Below are 10,024 nucleotides of genomic sequence, written 5' to 3' on the forward strand. Positions count from 1 at the left end.
CATTGCATTACTTGCTCATCAATGGATCCTCTACAGTGAGTGGGTGCCGTCAGAATGAGAGTCCAAACAGCTGATAAAAACATCACAATAATCCACAAGTAATCCACACCACTCCAGTCCATCAGTTAACATCTTGTGAAGTGAAAAGCTGTGTGTTTTTAAGAAACAAATCCATCATTAAGATGTTTTTAAATTTAAACCGTCGCTTAAAATGTGAATCCTCTATATTATCGCTTCCTCCATGGAAAAGGAGGTCTGGCCTGAATCAGGCGAGAAATATGCACAGACCAAGCACTGTTTACAAGCCAAAACAGCTGGATTTTTTGATGTGAGAGACAACAGGAGATTTTATTATGTTTTAATGGATTATGGACTCACATTTTAGCTGGAAGCAATGGTTTAAAGTTAAAACGTCTTAATGATGGATTTGTTTCTTACAAACAGCTTTTTGCTTCTCAAGACATTAATTGATGGACTGGAGTGGAGTGGATTACTTGTGGATTATTGTGATGTTTTTATCAGCTGTTTGGACTCTCATTCTGACGGCACCCATTCACTGCAGAGGATCCATTGGTGAGCAAGTGATGCAATGCTACATTTCTCCAAATCTCATGAGGAAACAAACTCATCTACATCTCGGATGGCCTGAGGCGGAGTAAATTCTCAGCAAAAGACACCAGCCCTTAACTTTATTAGCACTGACCTCAGTGTAAAACTGCAGATGATTGGCCAGTAGAGGGGGCGATGATTAACTTAGGCTTATTAGCAGATTGTACCTGCCTGTGTAGTAGCACAAGTGGGCAGCTGCATTGAAACAGTAAGCAGAATACAGTGTATACTGTGCAGCATTAAATAATTAGTCCAAACTTTTGGAGGGCAGTGTAAGTCTCACCAAGGGTGCATTTATTTGATAAAAAAATACAGTAAAAACAAAAATATTATGAAATATTTTTGCAAATTAAAATAGCTGTTTTCTATGTAAATATCTGTTAAAATGTAATTTATTCCTGTGATTCAAAGCTGAATTTTCAGCATCATTACTAAAGTCTTCAGTGTCACATCCCTAGTAAAAAAGTAATAGATTTAAAATGCATTTTTTTAATACTAAGTAGAGTTCAAGTCTATTAAGATATTTACTGACATATCACAATTGTAATTAAACTTTATTTGGGGTACTACTTGTGCACAATGCACATTTCTTAATATTAAGCCTAAAATAGGTTTTAATGACACTGTTGATGTGGATTGCATGATCTTTAAATATTTTGCATGTAACTATAGAGATGCAAATGAATGAGCTGAAGTCACTGAATATATACTGTATGTAGGTGCATCTCAAAGATTAGAATATTAATAAAAATATATATATAACAAAATAAGTTTATTTTTTTGTAACTTATTTCAAAAATAGAAACTTTTTAGATATAAAAAATAAAACAAAACTTTTTTTGAAATGTTTTACTTTACATGAAGTGAATCTAGAATATATGGATGTTTCAGTTTTTTTAAATAAGTTACAAAAAAAAAACAAAAAAAAAACTTTTTCATGATATTCTAATTTTTTTCAGATGCACCTGTAGAAGTGAAGTATTATTTTGTATAAATCATCAGTGCATGTTACTCTTAAGATAAAAATAGGTTCATAATGTGCCCTGCATCATATTTGCTGAATGGAATCCGATGTTTCTTACTAATTTTGAATGCTGATTCCAAAAATTAGTGTCTGTTTTGCTCAAGCACATATCACTTTCTCGGAAAATACGACGCATTTTGTAGCATTTTTGTGTTTAATGACCATAGAAGTAATGTATTATCCATTAATCAGCAGAAAAACTAAACAAAGACAGGATTCCTGTCTGAGCCAGATTACAACTACTTGTTCAATTTTCAGCTGATTTTCACATGCATGACTTCATTTTATGCCAAATCCTGATTTCAAGGTTTGAATCATGCCTGCAGTCACAGAAGAAAATGCAAACATGAGCCAAATAATTTTCTACATATGTGGGGAGTTTTTTTCTGCTTTGGTTTTACTACAACCAAACAGCCATAAAAAAAAAATGCAGATTTTATTAATAAACTTGTGTTTATGTGACATTCGTTGACATTTCGAACATATTTTTCCACTATTCTGTACATTGTTAGTAAAATTAATTTTGAATACTGCTATTTTGGCAAGTGCATTAAAGCTGATGCATTTATAATTTAAATGATTGTTTTGTAAAGAAAATTTGTTGGAAAATGATATATTTGTGAACGCAGTATATGAAATTAGCAAACATTAGGCTTTTTTTTTTTTTTGGCAAATCAGCAGATTATTTTCCAAGATGCAGTGGTGTGATCTTTCATGAAAAAGCAACTTTCAGCACCTCTGACATGACCTTTCTGTTAACATAACCACGTCTGCATGGGCAAATTATATTAACCAAGAATAATATTAACCAACACCGATTCATTAAGAAATATGTCACATGCAGAAAAATGCACAATGAAAACCGTTTCACATCTACACAGCAACCTCAAAGTCCTGCTCTAATTATAATACTTTATTTGATTATTTAAAGGGGTCATCGGATGCTAAGTTCCCTTTTTCATATTGTTTGATAATTAATGTGTGTTGGCAGTGTATGTACAAATCTACCCTATAATGATAAAAATCCATGCAGTGGTTTTTAATTAATCTGTAAAAACAATATCCCCTTTTTCAAATCGAGCCGTTCTCAGATGCCTGTCGGTGTGCCGTCACACCGACAGAGGACGCTCCCACGATAGTTGATTGACATGAGCTCTTATCTCAGACCAGCTGTCACAGTCCAGTAACTTTCCTTGTTTCAATGCCAAAGCAGGGATGTGAGTTAGACAAGAATATCTCCGATTGAGCGATTGAGGTGTTGTGTTGCTGGATGTAATAATGAACATAGTGGTCGTTATTTACTCCTGACATCTGAGCCACTGAAGATGCAGTAGATTACATTTGTTTGTGAATAAAATGCACCTCCCGATCTACATATATCCGTCTATGTTCGCGCAAATCATTCATGATCCAGCTTCACTTACAGCAGAAGTGTGTATAAGCGTTTTTTTTTTTATGAATCCTTGCGATCGCCTTTCCTTATAAATTGGTAGTTGGGAAGTTTAGCGGCTAAACACGGCTAAAGTAAACAAGATCGTCATTCCACGGAGAGAAGAGAGGGGCGGGGCGAGCAGAGCTCATTTGCATTTAAAGGAACAACCCCTTAGAATGAGATGATTTTTGCTGAGCTGATTTTGGCAAGGTAAAAAGGGTGTTGTTTTACAAAACCATTAAGAATTTTTAATCAAAGTATATTAGAGACTTTTTATTAAGACCCTAAAGAATCATATCAACTTGTGGAAAATGGGCATCCGATGACCCCTTTAAAGTGTACCTAAAGTAGTTCCACTTTGGCACAATCAAATATACTTAAGTGTATCTTTAGTTGGACTTAAGCACTACAATTGAAGTGCATTAACTTCATTAAGTAGCAGACTTTAAGTATAGCAGTTCAGTATACTAAAAGTACAATTGCAGGGTATTTATATTTATTATGTACATAAGATGTAAACGTATTTGTAGTATACTTAGCATGAAATAAATGTATTTTAGTATATTTATTTGTCACTAGGGCTGATCCTTCAGAAATCATTCTAATATGCTGAATTGCTGCTCAATAACATTTCTAATTATTATCAATGTTCAAAACAAAATTTTTATGGAAACTGATACATTTTAGTTTTAAGGATTCTTTGATGAATAGAATGTTCAAAAGAACAGCGTTTGAAATAGAAGCCATTTGAAACATTGTAAATGTCTTTAGTGTCACTTTTAAATAATGTAATGCATCCTTGCTTAGCAAAGCAATTAATTTCTTGAATGGTAGTGTATTCATACTGCAGAAATATTTTTCTTTCTTTTTAATAAACCTGGAAATGATTCACAAGTCTGCATCTATGAATATACCTTCTTCTGCTCGACTCCCAGCATGCATGTGACCTTTTTCAATACCTGGTGTCTTTATTTACGTTCTGTCTATAATGAGCGATGGATGGAGACCCGTATCAGCTGATGTCAGCAGCGACTGGAGAAGAGAGAGAGAACATTAAAATGTCAAATTCAGAAACGTAAGGGACACTGATTAAGTGTTTTCATCAAGATCGCTTGTTCATGAAGAAACATCTGGTAATTATTTGTTCAAACACTTCAAAATGGATCTCAGGAGAGGCTTGTAGAATTTTGTCAGCGAGACAATAACTTACCGTGGTTTAATAACAAGCTCGAGAAGGAATCAAAGGAAATATCATTTGTCATAACGCCTCCCGGTGCTTTTCGGACGCACGACGGCATCCTGCCTGAAAGAGACTAATAGTTATATTACAAAGATTCACAACTGGCTGTCTGTTCCTTCCTGCGCTTCACGTTCCTCCGCTTCCATCCCCCATCATCCGCGAGAGACAGCGATGGAAGTCGATGCTTTAAAACTTTATTAGTCGACACTGTGTGCCACATGCCGTTTCAGTAGCACCGCCACGGGTGGATTTATGACTTATGACATGCGCATATTTAATTTGTAACCCTATACTTCCTGTTCCTCACATTTGGCCTCAGAACCGCAGGACTTGTAGGGTTCGGAGGGGTCAGAGGTTAAGTAAAGGAGGGGAAACGCTGGATCCGAGGAGCCGAAGGTCGGGGCGACGCACGCTCTCGGACGCAACGCTCCGGGTTCAAAGGTTTAGCTGTGATTTCCAGCGGGAGGCCGCAGCGCGATCACAGGCAGTCGTAAAGAGGAAAGCAGAGAGCTGAGTGTCCCGCTAGCGTTTGATTTGGACGATGTTTCAGAAAGTTACAACCGGGATCCTCTTACAAGTCTGTCTCTGTCACCTTTACGTCCACATGGCCCGTAAAGCCCCGGGGACCGGCGAGCGAGCGCGGTAACACGCCCCACTGGCTCCTCTGTGGCGCGCCGTCTTGTGTAAACATATAAGTTTATTTAGTGTGAAGGGCCTGTGGAGTTGGATGCTTTTGCCCCAGTAGGAGCTCTTCATAAAGACTTGTCCTGCCTGACAGAAACACATCAGACATGAGAGGTGAGTTAAGGCCAGAGGAGAACAGACGGCAGGACAGGGGCAAATACACTGATGCTCAGTATTCACTAGATACATGGAGCAATAGGTTATAGTCGTGAAGGGTGTTGTACAATTTAACAGTCATTTAAGTAAACGTAATTTATTCTGAGAAAAATATCAAAGTCATTCAAGAGTCATTATGTGGTTAATACTGAAACCCATGCCTCATTTCTCCATGTCATTAATATAAAATAGTAAAAAAAATATATAAATAAAAATTCAAACAAACAAACAAATCACAACACAACAACAACAACAACAACAACAACAAAAAACATATTGAAATTGTGATAGAGATAATATTCAAATATTCTACTTACTTTTAGATTAGGACAGAATAAAGGTCAAAGATTTATTAAATCATTTAAATAGTAATAACATTTATTCGCAAGGAAGAAACCAAACACCAAATTAGATTCAATTTCAATTAAAGACGAAATAAGAGTCAATTTATGGTTTGTATTGCAATCTATGACAGAGAAATTCCACATTTCCTAAAATTATACATATATATATATATATAGTAATTGATAATACACTAGTTCCTTTAACATTTTAACATTAGTCAATAACAGTAATATAGTTTTAATGTTAATAGAGTTAATTAAATCATTAATACAATTTCATCAAGAAAACATGAAAACAGAGAAAATAAGACTCATGGCAAAGCAATGAAGCAAATAAGAGTCATGGAAAAGCAATTTCATGTTATCTAATTAAAATCAAATTATAAAAATAAGAGTGCTAAGTAAAATATAAAATATTTATCTGATTGTGTGTGTGTGTGTTCTGTGTATATTTAAACACATGCACAGTCTATATTTTGAAAATATTTACATGTATTTACTTATATTTATATGATTATATATTACATATAAATATTTTTAATATATAAACAACATATTTTTCTTAAATATATACATGGATGTGTGTGTATTTATATATGCATAATAAATATACACAGTAACACACAGATATTATGTAAACAAAATATTCTAATTTGGATGTGATTAACTGCGATTAATCATTTGACATATAAAATATTTTAGAAAGTTATTTCCAATTTCTTCCAATTGAACTATTGCCTGTTTGAAGAGGTTATACTATAAATTAACAGGAAATGAAAGTGCAAGGTTTTGCAAAACCTGAAAACACTGTATAGCATATTTTGTTGTCAGGGATGCAACTAAATATTCAAGAAAAAAAAAAAAAAAGAAGAGCATCAGACTCCCTCAGTATTTGTGGTGGTTATGGTCACTGTTAGCTAGTACTGTACATATGTGAAATAAGCCCAATAGCAGTACAGACCCTACAGGTTAAAGGTCACCTTGCAAACAGCTGATCGGTGAGCAGCATGCATGTATTGTTGTTTCCCAAAGGTCAAAGGTCATATTTTTTTCTGGTGAGCCCAGCAGGTGTTTGACTGCAACGACAATTACACAAAACGAATAACAAAACAAAATCAATTAAATGCCAGCGACATCTTCATCATCACAGTAAAATCAATATGAATAACAACATTAGCATGAAAAGATTCATAAACATCACTCATCTGACCAGTCCAAATCAATTAACCTTAACTACAGAAATGCAAATTAATAAGCTGAAGTCACTGAATATATACTGTATGCAGGTGCATCTCAAAAATTAGAATATTGTGAAAAAGTTTTTTGTAACTTATTTCAAAAACTAAACTAACTTTAGATTCATTGCCTATAAAGTAAAACATGAGCTGTAAGCGCTAATCATCAAAAAAAAAAAAAAAAAAAAACCTTTTGAAATGTTTTACTTTACATGAATCTAGAATATATGGAAGTTTCAGTTTTTGAAATAAGTTATGAAAAAAAATCCACGATATTCTATTTTTTTTTTTAAATGCACCTGTAAAAAATAAAATGATGTCTTATTTTGCATAAATCATCAGTACACGTTACTCCAAAGATAAAAATGGGTTTGCTGAATGAAATCTAGTTGTTTCTTACTAATTTTGAATGCTGATTCCAAAAATATTGTTTGTTTTGCTCGAGCACATATCACTTTCTCACAAAACAAGATGCATTTTGTAGCATTTTGACCATAGAAGTAATGTATTATCCATTAATCAGCAGAAAAACTAAACAAAGACAGGATTCCTGTCTGAGTCAGATTACAACTACTTGTTCAATTTTCAGCTGATTTTCACATGCATGACTTCATTTTATGCCAAATCCTGATTTCAAGGTTTGAATCATGCCTGCAGTCACAGAAGAAAATGCAAACATGAGCCAAATGATTTTCTACATATGTGGGAGTTTTTTTTCTGCTTTGGTTTTACTACAACCAGACAGCCATAAAAATTACAGATTTTATTAATAAACTTGTTTATGTGACATTCTTTGACATTTCGAACATATTTTTTCCACTACTTTGTACATTGTTAGTTAAATTAATTTTGAATACCTATTTTGACAAGTGCATTAAATGCATATATAATTTAAATTATTATTTGGTGAAGAATTTGCAAGTGTTGGGAAATTATATACTTTTAAACTCAGCATTATTGAATTAGCAAATATTAGGCCTTTTTTGCAAATCAGCAGATTTTTTTTCCAAGATGCAGTGGTGTGATCTTTCATGAAAAAGCAACTTTCAGCACCTCTGACATGACCTTTCTGTTAACATAACCACAGCTGCATGGGCAAATTATATTAACCGGGAATAATATTAACCAACAGCGATTCATTTGGAAATATGTCACATGCAGAAGTTAAATGCACAAAGAAAATCGTTTCACACCTATACAGGAACCTTAAAGTCCTGCTCTAATTATAATACTTCATTTGATTGTTTAAATATGCAAGATATGAGCTCCAGTATCGTCAGTCCTCTAACATGTTCATCATGACTCAAGCTTTCCCGATATCTGTACGGTGACTTCCTGGCCTCCCGTGACACTCGCGTCTTGTTTGTAGTCTGTGTTGTTTTTGGAGTGTGTTTCAGGGCTGTTGTCAAACAGATGGAAGACATTAAAGAGAGACAGACAGCAGGTAAATCACAGAGAGCCTGTGCTAACCAAGAGCAGACCGACGGACCGACACTGGCTGTTAGACTGCAGCTGGGCAGGAGGAAATGCTGAGCGCAGATCGCTCACAACAGCGCTTGTGTCGTCCAGATATACGAAGAAGCATTTAAACACAAGCAGATGCTTATTTAAAGATGGATTGTGCCATTTCTGTACAGATAATGATTGTTTCCAAAGAACTCACTCCATTCGTCTGGAGTCGACGTGATGGGCTGCTAAAACAAACAGATCAATGTAAAAGCATCACAGAGCCAGTGTTTCACTCTTCAGGAAGGCCAACTATGGATTGCTTATTATTGGCTATGCATACTAAAATTGGAAACAAGGAATTATTTTAATATTCAAACAATGACACACTTCAGCTTTAAAGGTGCAGTAAATGATTTTTTAGAAGTGCTGTTGATATTTGAAATGAGCAAAACAGCCACGCCCCTAACCAAAAAGATTACACCCCTATCTTGATAGCTCCGCCCCCACATTTACCTACATTGGATGCAACAGGCATCTCCCCCATCGTAAGTGGACACGCCCCTTACTGCTGATTGGCTACAAGTATGTTTTGGTGCTCGGGTCGATCCACTTTCAACAGAATTTCTCAGAAATCACTTACTGCTACTTAAAATAAAGCAATAATGCATCACCTTACCTGTAGTAAAAATCACAGTTTTCACAAAGTGCCTGACATGGCTTATTACTTTCATAAAATAAAGAAAAACAAACAAACAAAACAAAACAAAACAATGATTAGACAGCACTGTTCAATAAACAGTCAAATAGTAGTAGCTGTAACAGAAATAATAATACCAAAACTACTACTACTAAATAATAAGAAGTTAGCATTAGTGTTGTTATTGGTATTACATTTTATTAGAATAATACAAACTTTTTTACAATTAAAATGATTATTGCTTTTAAAATTTAAAAATAATAAACAATTGTATATTATTATTTAAAACTTTTATTAAAATTTAAATTATTATTGCTTTTTAAATGTAAATATAATAAATAATTGTAAATTACTATTATTATTATTATTCATTAAAACAATAAAATGTTAATACTAATAATAATAGTAGTATTTTCAATACAGTTTTTAATATGAATAATATTATTTGTAATCTGTAAATTTGTCATTATTTCTAATATTTTCTTACAAAACAAAAACAACAACAATATTATAAGAATACAAAATAATGAAGAATACAATTATCAATGATCAATTTGGACAATTACAGTTTTATAATAATAATAATAATAACAATAATAATACATTTTATAATTAACAATTTCATTAGCAGCATTAATACATTATTATTGACAATTAATTTTTATTGTTTTAATAAAATATAATAATTATTATATTTATTTAATTATTATTATTATTTTATAATAATTATTAATGTGCATAATTATTATAATATATAAATATTAATATATTAATGTACATTATTAATAATAATAATAATAATAGTAATAATAATGGACATTTTAGTCATAATTATTATTGTTGTTATTATTATTCATGTATTTTTCTTTATTTGACATGTATTCTTAATAATAATAATAATAATAATATAAACTAATTAATACATTATTAATTTCATTAGCAGCATTAACACGTTAATAATGACAATGAATTTTTTTATTTTAATCAAATATAATTATTATTATATTTATTTATTTAAATATTATTATAATTTTATAATATTATTAATATGTATAATTATTATAGTAAATAAATATAAATATATTAATGTAAATTATTATTATTATTGTTATTGTTATTATTATTATTGTTGTTGTTGTTGTTAATATTATTAA

The sequence above is a fragment of the Labeo rohita genome, chromosome 8 (assembly GCF_022985175.1).
Source record: "Labeo rohita strain BAU-BD-2019 chromosome 8, IGBB_LRoh.1.0, whole genome shotgun sequence".
Classification (NCBI taxonomy): Eukaryota; Metazoa; Chordata; class Actinopteri; order Cypriniformes; family Cyprinidae; genus Labeo; species Labeo rohita.